The sequence below is a fragment of the Ostrea edulis genome, chromosome 9, assembly GCF_947568905.1.
Source record: "Ostrea edulis chromosome 9, xbOstEdul1.1, whole genome shotgun sequence".
Classification (NCBI taxonomy): domain Eukaryota; kingdom Metazoa; phylum Mollusca; class Bivalvia; order Ostreida; family Ostreidae; genus Ostrea; species Ostrea edulis.
In genome coordinates this window covers 37,298,785-37,324,354 of record NC_079172.1, presented here as the reverse complement: position 1 = coordinate 37,324,354, position 25,570 = coordinate 37,298,785, and the positions used below count along the sequence as shown (strand labels likewise).

Below are 25,570 nucleotides of genomic sequence, written 5' to 3'. Positions count from 1 at the left end.
GATGTGATTGAGTTCACGGGCCTGATTCTAACACTAACTAGGATATGATCCAGTTCACGGGCCTGATTCTAACACTGATTAAGATGTGATTCAGTTCACGGGCCTCTAATTAGGATGTGATCCAGTTCACGGGCCTGACTCTAACACTAATTAGGATGTGATCCAGTTCACGGGCCCGACTCTAACACTAATTAGGATGTGATTGAGTTCACAGGCCTTATTCTAACACTAATTAGGATATGATCATGTTCAAGGACCTCATTCTACCACTAATTAAGATGTGATTCAGTTACCTGAGGTCTCTAATTAGGATATGATCCAGTTCACGGGCCTGTCTCTAACACTAATTAAGATGTGATTGAGTTCACGGGCCTGACTCTAACACTAATTAGGATGTGATCCAGTTCACGGGCCCGACTCTAACACTAATTAGGATGTGATTGAGTTCACGGGCCTGATTCTAACACTGATTAAGATGTGATTCAGTTCACGGGCCTCTAATTAGGATATGATCCAGTTCACGGGCCTAATTCTAACACTAATTAAGATGTGATTCAGTTCACGGGCCTCTAATTAGGATATGATTCAGTTCACGGGCCTGACTCTAACACTAATTAGGATGTGATTGAGTTCACGGGCCTGATTCTAACACTAATTAGGATTTGATCCAGTTCACGGGCCTAATTTTAACATTAATTAAGATGTGATTCAGTTCACGGGCCTCTAATTAGGATATGATTCAGTTCACGGGCCTGACTCTAACACTAATTAGGATGTGATTGAGTTCACGGGCCTGATTCTAACACTAATTAGGATATGATCCAGTTCACGGGCCTAATTTTAACACTGATTAAGATGTGATTCAGTTCACGGGCCTCTAATTAGGATATGATCCAGTTCACGGGCCTGACTCTAACACTAATTAGGATGTGATTGAGTTCACGGGCCTGATTCTAACACTGATTAAGATGTGATTCAGTTCACGGGCCTCTAATTAGGATATGATCCAGTTCACGGGCCTGACTCTAACAGTAATTAGGATGTGTTTGAGTTCACGGGCCTGATTCTAACACTAATTGGGATATGATCCAGTTCACGGGCCTAATTCTAACACTGATTAAGATGTGATTCAGTTCACGGGCCTCTAATTAGGATATGATCCAGTTCACGGGCCTGACTCTAACACTAATTAGGATGTGATCCAGTTCACGGGCCCGACTCTAACACTAATTAGGATGTGATTGAGTTCACGGGCCTGATTCTAACACTGATTAAGATGTGATTCAGTTCACGGGCCTCTAATTAGGATGTGATCCAGTTCACGGGCCTGACTCTAACACTAATTAGGATGTGACCCAATTCACGGACCCAATTCTAACACTAATTAGGATGTGATTGAGTTCACGGGCCTGATTCTAACACTAACTAGGATATGATCCAGTTCACGGGCCTGATTCTAACACTGATTAGGATATGATCATGTTCAAGGACCTCATTCTACCACTAATTAAGATGTGATTCAGTTACCAGGTCTCTATTTAGGATATGATCCAGTTCACGGGCCTGTCTCTAACACTAATTAAGATGTGATTGAGTTCACGGGCCTGATTCTAACACTAATTAGGATATGATCCAGTTCACGGGCCTAATTTTAACACTAATTAAGATGTGATTCAGTTCACGGGCCTCTAATTAGGATATGATTCAGTTCACGGGCCTGACTCTAACACTAATTAGCATGTGATTGAGTTCACGGGCCTGATTCTAACACTGATTAAGATGTGATTCAGTTCACGGGCCTCTAATTAGGATATGACCCAGTTCACGGGCCTGACTCTAACACTAATTAGGATGTGATTGAGTTCACGGGCCTGATTCTAACACTAATTAGGATATGATCCAGTTCACGGGCCTGATTCTAACACTAATTAGGATATGATCCAGCTCACGGGCCTGATTCTAACACTAAATAAAATGTGATTGAGTTCACGGGCCTAACTCTAACGCTAATTAGGATATGATCCAGTTAACGGGCCTGCTTCTAACACTAATTAGGATATGATTCAGTTCACGGGCCTGATTCTAACACTAATCAAAAATGTGATTGAGTTCACGGGCCTGACTCTAATACTAATTAGGATATGATCCAGTTCACGTGCATCTAATCCAATCCTTGTAAACCCTAACCCAGTCCTTGTAGAGCATAGATTAGTCCCTGTAGAGCATAACCTAGTCCCTGTAGAGCATAACCTAGTCCCTGTAAAGTATAACCTAGTCCCTGTAGAGTATAACCTAGTCCCTATAGAGTATAACCTAGTCCCTGTAGAGCATAACCTAGTCCCTGTAAAGTATAACCTAGTCCCTGTAGAGCATAACCTAGTCTCTGTAGAGCATAACCTAGTCCCTGTAGAGCATAACCTAGTCCCTGTAAAGTATAACCTAGTCCCTGTAGAGCATAACCTAGTCCCTGTAAAGTATAACCTAGTCCCTGTAAAGTATAACCTAGTCTCTGTAGAGCATAACCTAGTCCCTGTAGAGCATAACCTAGTCCCTGTAAAGTATAACCTAGTCCCTGTAGAGCATAACCTAATCCCTGTAAAGTATAACCTAGTCCCTGTAAAGTATAACCTAGTCCCTGTAGAGTATAACCTAGTCCCTGTAAAGTATAACCTAGTCCCTGTAGAGCATAACCTAGTCCCTGTAGAGCATAACCTAGTCCCTGTAAAGTATAACCTAGTCCCTGTAAAGTATAACCTAGTCTCTGTAGAGCATAACCTAGTCCCTGTAGAGCATAACCTAGTCCCTGTAGAGCATAACCTAATCCCTGTAAAGTATAACCTAGTCCCTGTAAAGTATAACCTAGTCCCTGTAGAGTATAACCTAGTCCCTGTAAAGTATAACCTAGTCCCTGTAGAGTATAACCTAGTCCCTGTAGAGCATAACCTAGTCCCTGTAGAGCACAACCTAGTCCCTGTAAAGTATAACCTAGTCCCTGTAAAGTATAACCTAGTCCCTGTAAAGTATAACCTAGTCCCTTTAGAGTATAACCTAGTCCCTGTAAAGTATAACCTAATCCCTGTAGAGCATAACCTAGTCCCTGTAGAGCATAACCCAGTCCCTGTAGAGCATAACCTAGTCCCTGTAGAGCATAACCTAGTCCCTGTAGAGCATAACCTAGTCCCTGTAGAGTATAACCCAGTCCCTGTAGATCCTAACCTAGTCCCTGTAGAGCCTTACACAGTCTTAACCTATAAAATGCAACTTTGTCTCTGTACAACAGTATCGTATTTCACTGATAATAAATTTTCCATACATGTTTATTATTAGTTTAATCATCAGGCACAATTGAATAGTCTCGTGGGGATTCGGGTTAGAATAGATCCTCAGTACCCCCTTGCTTGTCGTAAGAGGCAATTAAATGGGGCGGTCCTTCGGATGAGACCGCAAAAACGGAGGTCCTGTGTCACAGCAGGTGTGGGACAATAAAGATCCCTCCCTGCTCAATGGCTATAAGCGCTGAGCATAGGCCTAAATTTTACAGCCCTTCACCGGCAGTGGTGACGTCTCAATGTGAGTGAAATATTCTCGAGAGGGACGTTTAACAATATTCAATCAATCAATCACAATTGAATAAATACCCGGTCTCTCTGTGTTATAGACTTTACCAGTCATCTTGAGCTAAATCAACATTTTTGTGCCAGACCCATTTTTGTGTGCATCATAACTCAGTATCTCTATAAATAGTTGAATCTGCAACTACTACATGTAAGAGCTTGACGTATTTGACAGACATTTTTTTCCACAATTTCCTCTGGTACTTAGTCTTGATTTTAATTAAGAAGAAAAAGTTGAACAGATAACAGTTTTATTATCAAGACCTTAGACATACAATGATTACATTATCACATTGTTGTAACCTTTGACATTGAAATATATTTTCCAGATGCATGTACTTATGAAAGAGCTGGCTCGCATTCTACCTCATGCTCCAAGATTGCGTAGCAATAGTAACACATGATGGCTATATTAGACAGATTGATAATGATGGGTAATCAGATCAAACATCCTTAATATAAATCAAATTTACATAATCTGTTAAGAATTGATTATATATTACTGGGTAATTAAGGGGTCTTTCATGAAAAGAAATGAAAAAAAATTTAAGTTTTCATAAAACATATGAAACAACAATTTTATCTTTCTTTCAGTGATTAATTGGTAAACGCATTAAACGTTTCAATGTTCCATGGGAAATACAACATAACTACATGTATTTATTCTATATGTTGAACAAGAGGCCCATGGGCCACATCGCTCACCTGAGCCACCTTGGCTCATATTGAAAGATTTTTCCTGAATAATTGTATGTAAAACTTTGATTCTCTATTGTGGCCCCATACAACCCCTGGAGGCCATGATTTCAATAAACTTGAATCTGTACTATGTCAAGAAGCTTTCATGTACATTTTAGCTCTTCTGGCCCAGTGGTTCTTGATAAAAAAAATTAAATGACCCACCCTATTTTTGTGGTCATCTCCCCTTTGAAGAGGGCATGGCCCTTCATTTGAACAAACTCGAAAGCCCTTTACCCAAGGATACTTTTGGCTAAGTTTGGTTATTATTGGCCCATTGCTTCTGGAGAAAATATAAAATGTTTAATCACGGACAGACAATGAACAACAGGCGATCAGAAAAGCTCACTTGAGCTTTCAGCTCAGGTGAGCTAAAAAGTATTTACGTATGGAATAATTTTCTTCATATGTGTCTTTTTTCATCCAATGCTATTTCTCCCCACTTTTAAATTAACGTTCAGATTTAAAATACATCAGAGTTTCCTGTAAATATGCATATCGATATGTGATATATGTCCTTATCAACTACAGAGTTTCATAATACTGCCTTGCCTTGCACGTGAGTTAAAACAGTATACCCTTTACAAGTCGTTGCCTGCAGTATATAATAACCTCTCTAGGATAAGAATGAGTTGAATTAAACAATGCTATAATTCTAATATACAAATGATCCATGTGTACATGTATACTCTCCAAAGAAAACAATTTAAACAATGTTAATGTTGCTGAAGAAAATTTACCACAAAGCAAAAGAAATGCAAAAGTTTGGCATCGGATCAAGTGCCTTTGACCTTGTTGACAATATACAATTACAAACAAAAGAAATAATAATAATTTATTCGTTTTGTGAGTGCACACTCAGTGGAGGTCAGTGGAGGTGCATCTTCTGTTGGCCTCCTCATATGCCATTCCTGTTTTGGAACAAATGAGAACAACGGCCTCTTTTAACATCACTAGGGGCAGGTAGTGAGCTGCCATTCTGGATAGCAAACAAAATTCTATGAAAATTTAAACTTTAAATATTGTGCAATCATAATAAACTATACTGTCTTTAAAAAATTTAAAGGTTGAAAAAGCATAACATACATAAATATACTATATTAAATTAGTTTTTATTGTTTCAAGGATGATATGTTTAAGTTCTAGATATGAATTACTGGTAAGTAGCCTTACAGTGGATAATTTAGAATTTTTTTTACTGAGGTCTTCATTTTGCAAGCCTTGCAGTGTTCTGTATTTGGTAAAATCTAAAATAGATATTGAAAAAATATTATATTCAAAACATGATGAAATCATGAACTCTTTGGGAATAATTTATGATTCAATTGCAACTACATGTAGGATCGTCTATGAAATAGACATGAATGCCCTTTCTTGCAGAGTGGTGAGAAATCAACACACAGAACAATAGATGGAAGGAAGGACATAATTTAGATAATTATAACAAACATTATACAACCTAGCCATATACATGCTTGGATATGAAAAGTATCAATATTAAATGGGAGTATCTCTACCCATGACGAGCCTTGCTGCACATCATTCTGTCCCTGAGTATATTTAGAACGTGTCCCAGTTCCTAAAAATAAAAGTCGGATTAGAAAGCTTTAATATGTTATGTGATGCACTACTTGTGTAAAAATTGAGCAAACATGTTCATTCAACTTCATAAAGATGTGTATTTTGGATCCATACCCAAAATATATATTGACTAATTCCTATCATATCAAAGTAATCAAAATGTGAGCTGCTGATTCTTTAGAAAATTACTTTCTTACCAATATATCAATATACTTTCCCCAAAGCAGTAAAGTTTAATATATTTATTGAACGGATTTTTTTTATAAACTGGTGGTGTCTTTCATGGTCTTCTTCCTCACTGGAAAAATACTGTTGTCTTGTTCATACATGGTTTTGAAGTGGACATTGTTTTCAGAAGTAAGGATGTAGATGTATATCATGTTTTCCCCACAACCCCTGGCCAATGGATTTTTTTTTTTTTTTTTTTTTTTAGGTTCATACAACATTTATTCACATTATGACAGTCAGGGTTTTAACATCATGCCCTTACAAACCCACCTGACTAGGGGGTACAGGGTATTTTATCTACCATTTACTCACACATCCACTCTAATAGGCATTCATTCAAAGATAGGAAAAAAGGAAGAGAATTAGAAAGGAATGAAATTACTCTGGCTTATCATATGTACACTATACAAAATAATATTAATCTAATAGGTTGTCACAAACTAAAGGTTTTAAATGTATAACAAATGTACTGTTATGACATTGATAATAACTTCCGATGATATACATAGGCTAATTAATATATACAATTACATATTATATATTCTGGATGATCTAAAATCTATAAATCTTTTAATTTATGAAATGTATTCCATTTCTTCTCAAAAACATCTACATAATCATTTTTACATGCTAACTGCCTTTCTACTTTGTACACATCTGTCCAAGTGGTAATAAAGTTATTTAACAAAGGCGGATTGCCTCTACATTTGCAACCATACACAAAGTACTTTAAATAATAATTAATCAAATTGATCATTTCATTTTCTGAGCTACCCAGCAAAAAGGTTTTTTTTATCAACAACAATATTTACTGGAAAAAAATCCCTAAACCATGACTGCACATTCTTGCAAAATAAAACAACATTTTCACAGTCATACAAAACATGCTCTATTGATTCCCTTTCTTTTACACAAAACGAACATAAATCGTTGTCTATTTTCTTTATTTTGAACAAAAATAAATTTGTGACTAAAATTTTTTGATTTAAACGATATTGTAGCCACTGTAATTTTGTATCCTTTGTAATAGTAAAAACATTTTTATTAATTGTATTCCACTCTTCTTGAGAGATATCAAATTGTATATCCCACTTCTTTTGACCTGTAGGTTTTTCTTCACTATGATTAAAAATTTGGTACAGTTTTTTCTTGTTTCTTTTAAAATATATGAAAGGGGCTATATGTATGGGAATAGTAGGTTCTTGAACTTTTATAAACTGGTTTATTCCATTATCTCTCATTGCTTTCTTCAATGCTTGTCTTAAACCAAAAAATTCCAAAAAATGAGATTTTACTTTATACATTTCCATGAATTGATTATAATTCATGATATCTCCATTCTCATCTAACATTGAGTTAACTGTATATACATTATTTTCACACCATTCTTTCAGATATAAAGTTTTTCTATTTACCTTTATGTTTTCATTGTACCATAAAACACTATTAACCATACGTTCAGAAGATTTTTTTTTCTCAAAAAGACATATTAACCATTTCCAGGATTTACTTACATCCCTCCAAAACATATTCTTTCATTTTTCAAGTTTTTGTAAAGCATACAACGGTCCAAATTTAATAACAATGGATTTGAATAATTAGGAGCTAGGATGAACTAAAAATTGTCTACCACACCACATACAAACAAGAGGCCCAAGGGCCACATCGCTCACCTGAGTCACTTTGGCTCATACATATGTATTTAAAGATTTTTCCTATATATTTGTATGCAAAACTTTGATCCCCCATGTGACCCCATCCTACCTCTGGGAGCCATGATTTTCACAAACTGAAATCTGAAATATGTCAGGAAGCTTTCATGTCAATATCAGCTTTTCTGGCTCAGTGGTTCTTGAGAAAAAGATTTTTAAACATTTTCCTTATATATTTGTATGTAAAACTTTGATCCCCTATTGTGGCCCCATCCAACACCCGGGGGCCATGATTTGAACAAACTTGAATCTGCATTATGTCAGAAAGCTTTCATGTAAATATCAGTTTTTCTGGATCAGTGGTTCTTGAGAAGATTTTTAAACATTTTCCTTATATATTTGTATGTAAAACTTTGATCCCCTATTGTGGCCCCATCCAACCCCCAGGGGCCATGATTTTAATAAACTTGAATTTGTACTATGCCAGTAAGCTGTCATGTAAATTTCAGCTTTTCTGGCCAAGTGGCTCTTGATTAGAAGATTTTTGAATGACCCCACTCTATATTTGCATTTTTGTGATTATCTCCCCTTTGAAAGGGACATGACCCTTCTTTTGAACAAACTTGAAAGCCCTTTACTCAAGGATGCTTTGTGGGAAGTTTGGTTGAAATTGGTCCAGCGGTTCTTGAGAAGAAGTCGAAAATGTAAAACGTTTATGATGCCGACGACGACAGACAACGGGCAAATTTTGATCAGAAAAGCTCACTTGAGCCTTTGGCTCAAGTGAGCTAAAAATATAAATGCTCACCATTTACGAATATCACAGTTTATCATTCCTGTCGGTGCATGGAGTAAACTGCCAATCTGCAAGATATTTAATTATCAAATACTTTTATGCTATTCTCTAAACTGAGCACACTAAAACCTCTAATTCATATAATACAACACAAGAGATGTTTCTAAAACACATATGCCCCCAAGTTGCAAAATTGAAAGGGTTATACCCGTGCCTCATTTAATTGATAGTAGTATCACCAATTCAAAATATTGAGCAGACAATACCTTCCTATGTCAAGAGTGGACTGACCATGTGACCTAAGAATCAATAGGGGTCATCTACTCCTTATATATGCTGTACAAGTGTACCAAGTTTGTTGTCAATCAACCAATTAATTCGTAAAATATAGGAAACATCCCCCTTAATGTATTGAATAGTATGAAGGAGAAAGCATGGGCAGGAAGATAGACATGAACTCTGATAAGCCATATAGGAGGAGAAGCGTTCACAAACTATTTTATACCCTACACCCCTCAGATCCACTTTAACTTTAAGGATAGCAATTGGATCCTCCTGTCCCTACAACTTACACATCTACAAATGGCATTGAAGCATTGTACAAATTCTCAAGTCTATCAGATAAGCCATATAGGAGAAGTGTTCACAAGGTATTTTAACATCCTCCACCCCTTTTAGATCCACTATATCTTTTAGGAAAAACTTTGGATCCTCCCATTCCGACAATATGCACATCTACAAATGACAATTAAGCATTGTACAAAGTTTCAAGTCTATCCAATAAGCCATATGGGAGGAGAAGAGTTCATAAGCTATTTTACATCTTCCACCCCTCTTAGATCCACTATAACTCTTAGGAAAACAATTGGATCCTCCCGTCCCAACAATATTCACATCTGTAAATGACAATGAAGCATTGTACAAAGTTTCAAGTCTATCTGATAAGCCATATAGGTGGAGAAGCGTTCACAAGATTTTGTGACAGAAGGAAGGACGGACAGAAAGTACAAATACAATATGTCTCCCCCTGGAAGAGGGAAGATATAATTATATGAGTGCATGTTTATATACACACAGCACTAAACATAACTTAAAGTAATTCCACCCTCCTATGATGTCATCAGATTTTGCAAAATCAATGATTTATTTAGATTTATGCATGATAGGAACATAAATTTTGTTAGTCTTTTCCGATAGTTATTGTAAAAAAAAACAAAAAACTGTTAAAACAAGAGGTACTGTGAGCAATGCTCACTAAGAATACCCCCCGCTTACCCCAATCTCCTAAAGGGTGTTGGAAATATATAGGTAAAACTTCAATATTATGATCCAAAAGGTATCTAGGAACACAGCATCTCCATGCGATGAAAAAAGCCGTTAAAGAATTTAAATGGAAACCATATTGCTACTTTGATGTCCAGTGCGCGTGACCTTTGACCTTTTGACCCCAAAATCGATAGGGAACATCTTCATCCCATGGGTAGTTCATATATATGATATGGTAACGGTAGGTGGAAAGGATAATGCTTTAGAGCCCGGAAACCATTGCGTCTACAGACGGACGGACAGACGGACGGACGGACAGACAGACGGACAACCCGATTCCAGTATACCCCCCCCCCACAACTTGTTGCGGGGGGTATAATAAACTATTTCAAAAGTCTAAGTTATAGATGAATAATCAATGATACGATTTAAATCAAAATAGATGTGTGTAACATTTCACTATAAAGAGTTGTATGAAAATGTGATTTGTGGAAATAAATAATAATGCTATAATTCTAATTAGAGGCCTGTGATCTTAATCACATCCTAATTAGTGTTAGAGTCAGCCCCCTGAACTGGAGCATATCCTAATTAGTGTTAGAATCAGGCCCGTGAACTCAATCACATTTTACTTAGTGTTATAATTAGGCCCGTGAACTCAATCACATTTAATTAGTGTTAGAATCAGGCCCGTGAACTCAATCACATGCTAGTTAGTGTTAGAATCAGGCCCGTGAACTGGATCACATTTTAATTAGTGTTAGAATCAAGCCCGTGAACTGGATCATATCCTGATTAGTTTTAGAATCAGGCCCGTGAACTCAATCACATTTTACTTAGTGTTAGAATTAGGCCCGTGAACTCAATCACATTTAATTAGTGTTAGAATCAGGCCCGTGAAGTCAACCACGTGCTAGTTAGTGTTAGAATCAGGCCCGTGAACTGGATCACATTTTGATTAGTGTTAGAATCAGGCCCGTGAACTGGATCATATCCTAATTAGTGTTAGAAGCAGGCTCGTGAACTCAATCACATGCTAATTAGTGTTAGAATCAGGCCCGTGAACTGGATCACATTTTAATTAATGTTAGAATCAGGCCCGTGAACTGGATCATATCCTAATTAGTGTTAGAAGCAGGCCCGTGAACTCAATCACATGCTAATTAGTATTAGAATCAGGCCCGTGAACTCAATCACATGCTAATTAGTGTTAGAATCAGGCCCGTGAACTCAATCACATTTTACTTAGTGTTAGAATTAGGCCCGTGAACTCAATCACATTTAATTAGTGTTAGAATCAGGCCCGTGAAGTCAACCACGTGCTAGTTAGTGTTAGAATCAGGCCCGTGAACTGGATCACATCTTGATTAGTGTTAGAATCAGGCACGTGAACTGGATCATATCCTAATTAGTGTTAGAAGCAGGCCTGTGAACTCAGTCACATGCTAATTAGTGTTAGAATCAGGCCCGTGAACTCAATCACATGCTAGTTAGTGTTAAAATCAGACCCGTAAACTGGATCACATTTTAATTAGTGTTAGAATCAGGCCCGTGAACTGGATCATATCCTGATTAGTTTTAGAATCAGGCCCGTGAACTCAATCACATTTTCCTTAGTGTTAGAATTAGGCCCGTGAACTCAATCACATTTAATTAGTGTTAGAATCAGGCCCGTGAACTCAATCACATCTTATTTAGTGTTAGAGACAGGCCCGTGAAGTGGACCATATCCTAATTAGAAGCCCATGAACTCAATCACATCCTAATTAGAACCCTGTGAACTCAATCAAATCCTTATTAGTGTTGATTCTGTACCTCCACTTACAAAATTTTTTTAATATGCATCTCGGGTACGAGTTAATACTAGGCCTTTAGTAAAAACGAAAGTAAATTGTATGACGTATGCAATTTGTGTGTGTTTGAGTTCACGGAACTTCCGATTGTATCAGTTCACGGGCTTATAGACCCTGCCCTGCCAGTCACGGCAGGGTCTATAAGCCCGTGAACTGATACAATCGGAAGTTCCGTGAACTCAAACACACACAAATTGCATACGTCATACAATTTACTTTCGTTTTTACTAAAGGCCTAGTATTAACTCGTACCCGAGATGCATATTAAAAAAATTTTGTAAGTGGAGGTACAGAATCAACACTAATAAGGATTTGATTGAGTTCACAGGGTTCTAATTAGGATGTGATTGAGTTCATGGGCTTCTAATTAGGATATGGTCCACTTCACGGGCCTGTCTCTAACACTAAATAAGATGTGATTGAGTTCACGGGCCTGATTCTAACACTAATTAAATGTGATTGAGTTCACGGGCCTAATTCTAACACTAAGGAAAATGTGATTGAGTTCACGGGCCTGATTCTAAAACTAATCAGGATATGATCCAGTTCACGGGCCTGATTCTAACACTAATTAAAATGTGATCCAGTTTACGGGTCTGATTTTAACACTAACTAGCATGTGATTGAGTTCACAGGCCTGCTTCTAACACTAATTAGGATATGATCCAGTTCACGTGCCTGACTGCATGCAGTTGTAGTACACAGGTAATATCAATAATGCTTTAAAGTATGTCTTCAGAAGTACGAGTCGGACTCATCACAATTAAACTGCATACAAAATTTAAAAAGAGTAATGCTTTTCGGAAACGTACAAATGTATTGTGTTGTCTGTCATTGCACTAAAACTGAACTTATTATCAATCAGTGAACATCTGACAAATCTAAAAATACCTTGTATGATGCGGGATGCAGCTCATCACAGTTTAGCTGGACATACGTACATATGGAGATCAATAAAACTTTAATTTACGACCCAGGGATCAAATGTTGGAACATAGAAATTAAAAAAAACCTTTCAACCTACCATCTCTTTTTATACGCCCGTCTTAAGACGGGACGTATTATGGTATGGCGTTCATGTCCGTCCGTCTGTCCGTCCGTCTGTTAGCTTTTTCGTGTCCGACCCGTAACTTAAATACTACAAGGCCTAGAATCATCAAACTTTGTCTGTAGATACATCTTGGGTAGAAGGTGTTTCACACATGAAAACCAGGTCACTGTGACTTTTCATTAAGAAGATATCCGTCTGTCCGTCCGTCTGTTAGCTTTTTCGTGTCCGACCCATAACTTAAATACTACAAGGCCTAGAATCATCAAACTTTGTCTGTAGATACATCTTGGGTAGAAGGTGTGTCACACATTAAAACCAGGTCACTGTGACTTTTCATTAAGAAGATATGGCCATATATGGCAAAAACTTGTCCGGCTCATAACTTGAAAACTATTAGACCTAGAATCACCAAAATTGGTCAACTAATGCATCTTAGGTAGAAGGTGTGTCGCATCCTACTTTAAGGTCACTGTGACATTTAATTAAGGTGATATAAAAAAATGTTTTAATGGGTACAATCTATACTGTTAACAATATGTGACGGGCGTATCATGTGCCATGGCGGTGCACTTTATTTTTTGCATATAACCATCATAACTGGACACGCAATTTTTTTTTTTGCCTTAAGAACTTCTAGCAGTGCCCTTTATAAATGCTGTCTGTAATTTATGACTAAAATCTACTTTTATTTTATGGACTTAGTACTGTGTTGTAGTTTGAAGTTTTGTTCACCTTTCATTACCATTTCTTGAAACAAAGTTTGAATAAAAATGTTAACATGTATACATGTTTTACTTCATATTTTGCATCTTGGCTCTGTGAATGAATTTAAAGAAGTGATCATTGGTACCTGCTAGGGGATATTAAGCAAATAAAAGCAAAACTGAAAGTCCAACTTCATATAATTAATGAATAACTTTCATTAGACAAGAACACGTTATTGACCAGCATTTCCTTACATATGACCAATTTTAGTATGTTTCACCTTTCATATTTATGAGTATTAAATAAGTAAATAAAAAGCAAAAATTGCATCCAGGATAGAGCATTTTTACCCTTATTTTTCTCTATTTCGCTTCTGCTTCTGCTTCGCCCTGGACCCGCTTGGGGGCCTTAAGCGGCCCCCAAACCACTCGCCGTAAATTTATGCACCCCCATTGAAAAAGTCTGGGTACAGGCCTGCAATTTGTAACTGTTTACACCAAGCGCGTTATATTTCCCGCGTTAAATGAAGAGGCGGATAAATGTCGTGTTTCAAGATGTTAATTTAATGGGCTTCGCTCGTCTCAACGGTCACACCGTACAACATATTAATATGTTTAAATCGAAATCTATATTCCATGGACAATTATAAAGGGTCTAAATAAGGTGATTTAAAGTAGAGTAATTCTTTTCTTTCTTTTTTCTTATATCAATTATCGTTGTTATTGTTATAATTTGTTTATTTGATTGAGGGTATCGTATCAATACCGATGTTCGAATGTTCTAAACTACTGAGAAAGACCGATTTTTTGAGATCCAGGCGCATACGTGATACTTAAATTACCTAGAGTACTCGCACTATTGGACGGGAAGTGTGCTGCCTACTGTTATTGTGTTGTTGACGCAGCTAAGCTCTCATGATTACTGATATTTTTACTGTTGGTACAAAAAATCATGTTGATACATGTATGCTGAGAAATGCTGGTATTTACTGATACATCTTAGAAATGCGGCGATTTTTGTGTTTCTCTAATTCTTAAGTATCCATATAGCTGTATCTTGGTCAAGTATAAAATTATTTCAATAAATACACGAGGTACAAATTGTCGGTTCTGTCTAATCTATATATAAATACAAAGCATCCAGAGGAATCCCCAACATTCCAACAGAAAGTAGTTTCGGCCATTTTTTCCCGTTGAATACGATATTCCAATAATATTTCAACCAATGAAAAAGCGTACATGTAAAATTAAATGATGTTATCTTTGGTAGTTTTCGTACTTTTTCGTTTTATTCAGTAATTGGCCTTTTCACGTAGGAAGGCTATATATGTATCAGAATTTCAATTTTAGTGTTTTGATATAGACGTTTTTATAAAACATCATTTAATAATTTCTCTTTGTATCACAATTAATGTCTGTAATCAAATGGTACACATACCGAGCGTAACTTTTGAAATAAAAATTGACGTGTAAAATAACATAATTTAGAAAAGAAGTACAATGTATTACAAATTACTCAAATCGTGATACTTCAATTTATATTCTTATATACTTAAATCTTTTATTTAACATTTAAATTCATTCATGCAGTTAAAAGATGATAAAAGAAACAGTATTTTACAATCAAAGAAATATAACAACGTCCTAAGATCTATCTTAAGATTTCTTGAAGTTAAGATAGTTTTGTGAAACGGAACTGTCGTATCTTATGATTGTCATAAGTCAGATCTTAAGGAAGTTAGCTCCTGAGCTTTTGAGCACAACTGCGCAGTATGCTACATCTAAGTATTTACTGGTTCAAAACTGATCCCATTGGTGCAAACATAGTACATATCTATCTATTCCTGAACCCTATCCAGTTGAAAAATTTGGTGTCAATTCAAATTTTGAAAGGGTTTGGGAGGGACTATATTTTGTGGCGGAATGATTCATTAATCAAAATGTTCTGAATCTACATGATATTACAGTTTCTGTTTCATCCAATGTATCGTCTATTTTTATACTCCTATACGTGTATTTCAGTTTTATGAATTATGACACAGGTAATTGAGACTTGGAACTAGTTCAAATGTTGTAAATTTATTAACTTGGTTGATATATTTTTCCAAACAAAATACCGATTCTTAAAACAGTTTTGAGTGATTTATTCGAAATTTGGTATAAAAATTCTGTATTTTCGACAAATATTTAAAAATTTGACCTCCAACCCCCACTTTTTAAAGTTCCATTTCAAATTTTAAGACCAGACCTTGAGAATTATGTAAATTTCAGAAATTGACATCACATTACTTCTAATATGTCCTTATAAACTCTCAAGTTTGATATCATGAAGTTTTTCGAATATCAAGTGCAAAAACGTCATTATTTATTTCCATTACTAGTATTAATTTATTTTTTATCTGTAGTGTTAGAAGACATGATTATGTATCTATTTTATGTAATGATTGGTTTGTGTTGTTTATGTTGTGTTGACACCAACAGGGAAATCAAGTTTAATTGAATAAATCTTAAGTGCAAAAAGGTCATGTTTAGAACACTGTAGCTCAATATACAAGCGTTGCGAGCCCAGTTTTTCTTTTTAATTTCCTAATTCTCCTTCAGTATGGAAATCAAAAATACACTTTCTAAAAAATTGACATTACTCCAAATCTCAGGTGCGAATCTCTTTAAGTTACTTTTATGATCTGCCTATCTTAAGATAGTTTTGTGAAACCCAGCCCAGGGGTACAGAAATTAAGAGAAAAGAAGAAGAGGAAATGAGGAAAATGTTCTCTAACATTAGCGTTTTTATCGACGTTCTGGCGATTTCTGACATTAGTGTTTTATTGACGTTCTGGCGATTTCTGACATTAGTGCTTTATTGACCTTCTGATGTTCTCTGACATTAGTGTTTTATTGACGTTCTGATGATCTCTGACATTAGTGTTTTTATTGACGTTCTGATGATCTCTGACATTAGTGTTTTATTAACGTTATGATGATCTCTGACATTAGTGTTTTATTGACATTCTGATTATTTCTGATATTAGTGTTTTTATTGACATTCTGATGATCTCTGATATTAGTGTTTTATTGACGTTCTGATGATCTCTGACATTAGTGTTTTATTAACGTTATGATGATCTCTGACATTAGTGTTTTATTGACGTTCTGATGATGTCTGACATTGGTGTTTTATTGACGTTCTGATAATCTCTGACATTAGTGTTTATATTGACGTTCTGATGATCTTTGGCATTAGTGTTTTTATTGACGTTCTGAAATCTTTGACATTAGTGTTTTATTGACGTTCTGATTATATCTGACATTAGTGTTTTTATTGACGTTCTTTTAAAATTTCTGACATTAGTGTTTTATTGACGTTCTGATGATCTCTGACATTAGTGTTTTATTGACGTTCTGATAATCTCTTAAATTAGTGTTTTATTGACGTTCTGATAATATCTGGCATTTGTGTTTTATTGACGTGCTGATAATCTCTGACATTAGTGTTTTATTGACGTTCTTTTAAAATTTCTGACATTAGCGTTTGTATTGACGTTCTGGCGATTTTTGACATTAGTGTTTTTATTGACGTTTTGAAACAAACGTGAATGCTTTTATGAATGTTTTGATGCTCTCAAAAATCAATATTTTTATGGATGTTTTGATGCTCTCAATTATCAATGCCTTTATCGGACATTAGTGTTTTATGAACGTTCAGATGTTCTCGGACAATCGTGTTTTTATAGACGTTCTGCTCTTCGCAGGTATTACTGATGAGTGTCATATTAATATAATGACTAGGGCTTTTCCCCCAGAAACCTATTCTTGTGGAGGGAATCTGCAGATTTACCAACAGTGCTCTCTAGATTAAGGGTTACTTCCCTTACCTCAAGGCCATTCTTACAGACATTCCGACATACATGCCCTAGCTTGGATGTACTCATCCCCTAATGTGTGATGCATTGGAAGGTTTATCCCACATGTCTTAGGAATACAGCGTTGGTCGACAGTGCCCTCATCTAGTAAGCAGCCATGCTTTAGAGCGAATTTTATTTTTGACACCACTGTTTGATGCTTTAGAGCTATATTCTCAGCAAAGCAGTGCACCGTCTGTGTTGCCAGCTGAATTAAGGGCCACCACTTTCATGTGGGACCACGCCTCTCCTCAGTAGCCAGGTCAGTCTTCCATGACTTCCTGGTTGTCTCTGCCCTGTAAGGGAGGAGCAGTCATGTCGAGGTTCAACAGTCTATGGGAGTCCTTGTTAGCATTAAGAAAATCGGAGAGGTAGTCGAATTGCCATATAACATGAAATCCATTTAACTGCATGCTAGCCGTAGGAGAATTTTCTGTGTGTGTGTGTGGTTTTTTTTTTTTTTTTTTAAGTTTTGTCCCTTACCATCCGAGCTACTTCTGGAGAGAGTAGGCTGTACTTACTTACTTAGGCCTGTCGTTCCGTGAGGAACATAAGCCATCGACGACAGTCCTCCTACGTACACGATTCTGGGCTGCTTTTGCGGCGTCGTGCCAGGTCATGTCCTGCGCTTTTAGTTCTGCCTCTGAGTCACACCTTCAGGTGCTTCTTGGACGTCCCCCTTTCTCTTGCCCTGCGGGTTCCAGGTCAGGGCCTGGCGTGTGGTGCTGGGAGGTGGCTTCCTTAGGCTGTACGGAACATGTTAACTTCTCAATCTTAACCTTCTTATTATGAGATAATATTGGAGTTTAAATCTACTGTATTTCCTTTCTAGAATTTAAGCATTTTAAAATAGTTTGCTTTGTAAAAAATCAGCTTTTTTATAACTAGCTGACGCATGCGCAGTCCTATGAAATGCTACAGCGACTGTACTTTAATGATGTATACCAAAATGGTTGCCTATCTCTATTCGTTTATTTTGATGTCCTGAATATTTTGCCAGTTTTCTCAAAAAAGAGTAGTTTGAAATCTTGGCGTTTTAATTTTGGCGCATTTTCATAGCCTGCCAAAAAACCCAACTTTTCCAGCCCGCGAAAATTACCCGATAAATGGGTATAGGAATATTTGTAAACAAAGCATGCTGAGTCATTAGAGTCCTTGTCTTTTCTCTGAGCTTTACTATTAAATGATCGATTTCTTGTACACAGCAGCAGGAGTATTTTGAACGATAAGAACCACTTAATTTACCGTTCGTCATCTTCTAAAAGTTTGTTAAATTAAAACTATTGAAGTCAGCCCTCTCAGCATTTCTCTTCGATTTGGAGTCAGATGTAGACGCTGAGTAGAATTTATTCTTATGTATGTCAGAATACAATAATAAGCAAAGACACGTAAGTTTTACTACATTTTATTTATTACAGTCAAACTTCAGATTTGAATATGAAAAATTGCAGTTCCAAGAGTTTTTCACTTCATGTGTCGTGAAAATATTGTTTCCTTAAAGGCATCACATCCGTGATTATCCAATCTATTGCTGCTCAATGTTACATGTACTAAATGCTTTTTCCCTTTTCACGTTGTTCTCTTGTACAACGATTGTTGTACACAGCGTACTTTTTAGGGACTCTAGGTATAATTTATAGAAATATCATTTTGAATGTTTCCTAGATATGTCATTTTGTATAATTTGTAGACTTTTTTGTATAATTGCAGAAATATTATTTTGTATAATTAAAAAAATATTTTGTATGATTTGTAGAAATTATAGTTTAGATGATTTGTAGAAATATTATTTTGTATAATTTGTAGATATATTATCAAAGGAACTAATTTCCTGTTGTTATTAGAGACGATTCTTTGATGCACGCATGCTGCTTCCGTGCACGGGGCAAATATGTGGGATTTAGTGCAGCTTTAGTTTTCAGATGAGGATAGCGATAAAATGTAATCCATGGTGCCCTTTTTCCGGTGCTGGCAGACGAAAAAAGTAACATGCATTTCCAACTTAATTATTTTTCTTTGCTTTAATGAACTGAGTTTTATTGACGTGTTTTCCTATACAGTTATATAAAGGGAGAAAATACCGATGTGATACCAATTTTCTTTTGTGCCCATCTTCTCAATTCTTTCCTTTTTCATACTCACATAATGACTACTAAAACAAGGGAGTTTGTAACAAAAAGTGTTTATTGATTAAGTAATGTAGACACAATATACAATGTGAAATTTCAAACATAGTAACACTATCTAAGTATATACGAACAACTTGTTTTTAAAATGTCCTGTGTAGCAAGAAAATCTAGGTATCTACAAACAACTTGTTTAATGTCCTATGTTGCAAGAAAATGACATAATACATACACATTCCTATTTTGCGCGGATCCAGGATTATTTTGCAAGGAGGGGGCCTGAACGTTTGGCAAGAAATAAAAACCAACTTCCCTCTTTAAAAAACAACAAAATCAACCCAAACTGAAAATGCTAAATCGTGGGGTGGAAATGGGGTGCTCTTTCTCTACCTTCTATTAATGGGGAGGGGGGGGGGGTGAATAAAACTTTGCATGGTATATGCATTTGCATGTAAAAGTAACCGAAGAAGTTTATGTTAAAAAGGAGGCCAGGGGGCTCCTTTCACTACCTACCTGGTTTAATCAAAGAGCAAATAGATTTAATTCAATAATCCTGGGATTTCCTTGCCTGATTTCGTTTTGGTCAATCTCTAATTATGAAATAACTGATCATAGTCCTAACTGTACCAAAACCATTTACTTCCTGACAATACACATGTCATACCGTTTGTCAGTGGTTTGAATCAGACACGTAGAACCGATGGGTGGACATGAACCCCCTTAATTGACAATGTTGATGTTATTCTTGTATCTAAAGTTATTAGTTATTTACACATGAAAAGTAAGATATATTAGCTGATTAACCACACCCCCAACTCTTAAGGTAACATTGAATGGTAAGAATGTAAGCTTGACCTGATGAATGCAACCATGGACCGAGGACCGAAACGCCTCCCTCTATGATTTAGTGTTTTGAAGATTGGGTAAAGGAATATATTGTAGGATTTTTATTTGATTTGCTTGTTAAAAACTTTAGACAATTGTGAAGTGACCCACCTTTGTAAAAATAATACTATGAATCTGTATCTTGTTGAGAAGAATCTTAACATATAGTTAAACATGGAGAATGGATGAATTTGTTTACATCAATCACCGGCAAATATGTCATTTGTAAATAAAAGAAGGCTATCAAACGTTTCATTCGAATATACATTCCTTTGAAAACACTTTGCACGTGATTATGTCATGATAAGTTTATGATTTCATACTGATCTCGTTACTTAGCGCACGGAGATGAAAACTCTTTCCTTTCTCATAATTTTGTAAATTCCGGGTGTGTGTGACCCCCCCCCCTCCTCTAGATCCACGGGTGCTATATAGATGTACATGTACTTGATACATATAGGTGATTTTAACATTAAACACATCTCGAATATGTATACATATATTTTACTTTTATTAGCACCATGCACAACTCTTTGAATTTATTTAAAATCCGTAAGTATAGTCATTTGTAGTTATTCTTACCGCTTAACATTTGAAATTGTTTTAAATAACGCATAGGCAAACATACTTTTGTATATACACTACAGGTTTTAACATAGAAATATCTTCATATACTTCCTCACGCTTTATCACACTACTGGATTATCAAAGTTTAATATCATATCCTTCACTTAAACAGAAAATATAAACAAGGATATACAAAAGAGGATTTTCCAATCATTATATATTATGTGATATAATTCAACAATAGGTCCATGGACCAAATCGCTCATCTGCTAAGCAGTCCAAAACTCTACCACAATATTTAGCTATTAATTTTTGTATCATTGTCCAGGCAAAAGGAGCCATAATTTGAGAAATTGGTGCAAAGAAGTGAAAATTAATTGATACTCTTCACAATGTAGGGCGTTTTCGTTTACAAACAAATATTGCCCATTTGTTTTTCTATAATATAACATGAAATGGATAGATCTATTGTGAGCCCCACTTGGATCCAAAGGGCAACAATCTGATTTAAAGCGGATGCTCTTTTCAAATAGATTAATAGAAAAGCTATCTTTGTAAACGTTGCGTCTCAATCGTGACCCCTTCCTGGACAATATGGTTAATGTTGAAACACAATTGACAAAACACCCGATAGAGATGTTTCCATATTTAATTCAATCCATGCTATTGTGTACAGAAACTTAAGTCTAAATGATATTATCAAGTTTCCCCATTGTGTCCCCTTTTTGGATTCCGGAAATTATTGCTGGTACATGTATCAACACGATTCTACCAAATATAAGAAAGGCTAAGCAAACGTTTTGATAATACCAGAACAATTATTCTAGAAAACGACCGTTAAAAGAAACCACAGTATCATTATTTGTTTCCCTTTACAATGTGGGATGACCTTCAATTTTTTTCCCCAGTAAAATCATTCATGGATTCTGGAAAAGAACATGTTTAACGGACCTCGCAATGCCGTTGCTATAATGTTCCTATTATCTGGGATAGAGATGTTGCCCTTCAACTGGAATCAGTTTACCCAAGGATATGTTGTGCCAAGTTTGGTTGAATTGAATAAATGGTTCTATATAAAAAGGTATTCATAATACACCACTATATTCTTACTATTTCTGAAATATCTCTCTCTTGAAAAAACTTGAATTCCATATACCCACGGATAGTGCTAAGTCTGATTAAAATTTGCTCAGTAGTTCTGGAGCAGATTTTGAATATTTTCATATTATATTCATATGGAGAATTTACAATCTCGCCTCCTATCCATTATTGATGACGGGTAATGATTTGAAGGAAGCTCACGCGATATAAAAACGTTTTGTTGTAAATATTGACTTTTCTGTTGCCGGGGATCTTTCGAAGATTATTTCGGGGTCCTTAGAAGATGATTTCAGACACATCAAATATTCATAAAAAATAATTTCATTTGGGCAGGTGTCCGACTTTTAGGTTGAAGCAAAAAAAGTTTCTTTTACCCTTAAAGTACTTTATATCCAGTGGCTCATTGGATCTTGAAAAAAGATTTTGAAGATATCACCTTTTTTCGAAAAATTTCAATGTTTTACTGGTATTTGAAGAACTGTATTCATCTTTACATTATTGGTCCGAGGGTCATGATTTGAAGAAAAACTTGAACCTAACTATGTAACAAAATTTTACAATATATATATTGGCATTTCTGATGAATTGCCGTTGACAAAGTTTTTAAGACATCCACCTAATGTACAGTAAAAATCACCCAGCTGACCATCTCTCATTGCAAGAGAACATGATATTTCATTTGACCAAACATGAATCCCCCTCTATTAAGCGATATTTTGTATCAAGTTTAATCGAAATTGGCGAAGTGGTTTTAAAGACGAAGATGAAAACGTGAAAACTTTACGTCAACAATAACAGACAAAGGGACAAATTTCAATCAGGAAAGCTCACCCGAGCTCTCAGTTCAGGTGAGCTAATATAAAATCATGTATACATAAAACAACACAAGAACAGAGATAAAAATAGCACTTATTGCATTATATAAAACATTTTTTTTTTCATTTGATATGTTTCAAAATGATAAAGTATAAACTAGGATAGCAGTTTGCGTCAATATCAAGTATAACATTGTTACATTTGTTAATGATGATTGGTTTTGTGGTGTTGTACGTCGGGTTGACGATATTGTAATCATATTTCGGCTGTAAAATTAAAAATGTACACCAGTATGTGAGTTTTCCACTCTCTGTGACCGACCACTTCAAATATATTCTTGTATTGAACATTTGATATCGTAGGAGTATACGGTAGAAAATCACACACTAAACATTGGTAACCGGACAGTCGTAGATTATGTGTAGTGGAAAGTTACTAAGTCAAGGTTTAAAACTATGCTCTTAACTCGAGAGTTTTGTGAGATTGCCTGTAGTTTAGGTAGACGGTTTGTCATCAGTTGATCACTGATTCTTTGACTAGGACAGGAAGTGGTTTTTCTTCTGACATTGAAGTCCGGTTCACCGCCTGATATCGGACGCGCATTTCCAATATTCTGATTTATTTCTTGACATATGGTTCGTGATAAGCATTTTGGAGACGGTATATCACCATGCATGGCAAACTGTTAAACGTCATTGTTCCAAAACTCGATCCTGGATACACTGTAGATGTCAAAGAGAGTCCGCTGTAAAGGACAAGCAGAATTCTTAGTTATGCACGTTAAAGGATAAGCAGGCTACACTGTAGTAAGATAAAACAGAATACGTTGTACAGGATAAACAGGATACAATGAAAAGGAAAACCAGACCACGCTGTAAAAGTCACATAGGCTTCATTGTAATTAAATATGCTACACTGTAAGGGAAAAAGACAATGCTGTAAAGAACAAACTACACCACTACCCTGTAAACATCGGACATGCTTCAATGTAGAGAACAAACAAACTACGCTGTTAAGGACAAAACAGGCTATATTGTAAAGGACAAAACAGGATACACTGTAAAGGACAAAACAGGCTAGAGTGTAAAGGACAAAACATGCTAGAGTGTAAAGGACAAAACAGGCTAGACTGTAAAGGACAAAATAGGCTAAAGTGTAAAGGACAAAACAGGCTAGACTGTAAAGGACAAAACAGGCTAGACTGTAAAGGACAAAATAGGCTAAAGTGTAAAGGACAAAACAGGCTAGAGTGTAAAAGACAAAACAGGCTAGACTGTAAAGGACAAAACAGGCTAGACTGTAAAAGACAAAACAGGCTAGACTGTAATGGACAAAACAGGCTAGAGTGTAAAGGACAAAACAGGCTAGAGTGTAAAGGACAAAACAGGCTACATCGTAAATGTTAGTTGGCCTGTTTTTATATTCTTCTGAAGTAGAATTTTTTAAAAATTTTCTCGTGAGAAGAAAAAATCTGCTGTGGCCTTCAATTCGACATTTAGATATATCGACGATGTATTATTTATTAACAATGATAGTTTTCATTCATATGTCGATTCAATATATCCCAATGAACTCGAATAAAGGACACCGCAGAGTCGCCCACTTCCGCCTCATACTTGGATTTCATTGAAAGTTGATATTAACGACAAACTAACAACTCAACTTTATGACAAACGGGATGATTTCAACTTCTCTATCGTCAACTTCCCATATTTATGTAGCAATATTCCATTATCACCTACATTTGGTTTTTACATCTAGGAGCACAATTCTTGCCCATGGAAATTCCAACAAAATGTTTGAAGACATGATCACCAAAGACAACGAAGATATTGTAATCGAGGAACTCTAGCATATCTTTTATTTCAACTTCAGAGTACTTGTGCATGGAATCAAAGTCTAAAGAATTTTTAGTTTTCCATTTTTGTTGAAGAAGCAACTGTTTATGATATCAAAGGGTAAAAGTGTTGAAAGGTCATACGTTTTGATATTATTGATTTGAGAAAGTTTTGCGATTTCAAGTTTATTAAAAAATCTTTAGAAATTTTAGAATTTACATTTGATTTACACCACTTCTGGCATTTGTAGTCGCACAGTAAGTTTGAAGTAATTGGAAAAACAGGCTACATTGTAAAAAAAACCCCAAAGATGCTACACTGTAAAGGGCAAAGAGAATGTCTATTAAAAGTCAAACAGACTACACAGTGAATGTCGAACAGACAACACAGTGAATGTCAAACAGACAACACAGTGAATGTCAAACAGACTACACAGTGAATGTCAAACAGACAACACAGTGAATGTCAAACAGATTACACAGTGAATGTCAAACTGACTACATAGTGAATGTCAAACAGACAACACAGTGAATGTCAAATAGACTACACAGTGAATGTCAAACAGACTACACAGTGAATGTCAAACAGACAACACAGTGAATGTCAAACAGACAACACAGTGAATGTCAAACAAAATACACAGTGAATGTCAAACAAACTACACAGTGAATGTCAAACAGACAACACAGTGAATGTCAAACAAACTACACAGTGAATGTCAAACAAAGTACACAGTGAATGTCAAACAAACTACACAGTGAATGTCAAACAAACAACACAGTGAATGTCAAACAGACTACACAGTGAATGTCAAACAGACAACACAGTGAATGTCAAACAGACTACACAGTGAAT

The 25,570-nt window shown here is 35.9% G+C and overlaps 1 protein-coding gene and 2 long non-coding RNA genes across 47 annotated transcripts in view; 1 reads left to right on the top strand and 2 right to left on the bottom strand.

Moving 5' to 3' along the window:
• Positions 1-25,570, top strand: part of LOC130050121 (uncharacterized) — a 52,536-nt gene that overhangs the window by 23,947 nt on the left and 3,019 nt on the right. The window lies entirely within an intron of this gene.
• LOC125651927 (uncharacterized) lies at positions 3,850-10,626 on the bottom strand. Of its 2 annotated transcripts, XR_007361398.2 has the most exons (5): positions 9,885-10,626; positions 8,622-8,677; positions 5,870-5,931; positions 5,526-5,599; positions 3,850-5,331 (listed from the first exon to the last, which is right to left on the bottom strand). It is a non-coding gene; the product is annotated as an uncharacterized LOC125651927 (long non-coding RNA). The 2 variants fall into 2 exon arrangements; XR_007361404.2 differs by having other exon boundaries at positions 8,622-10,616.
• Positions 22,974-25,570, bottom strand: part of LOC125659436 (leucine-rich repeat-containing protein 15-like) — a 615,079-nt gene continuing 612,482 nt past the window's right edge. For all 44 annotated transcript variants that reach the window (XM_056149051.1, XM_056149060.1, XM_056149061.1 and 41 more), the window contains one exon: positions 22,974-23,622. The gene's annotated coding sequence lies outside the window, so the exon portion shown is untranslated. The remainder of the gene's footprint in view (positions 23,623-25,570) is intronic.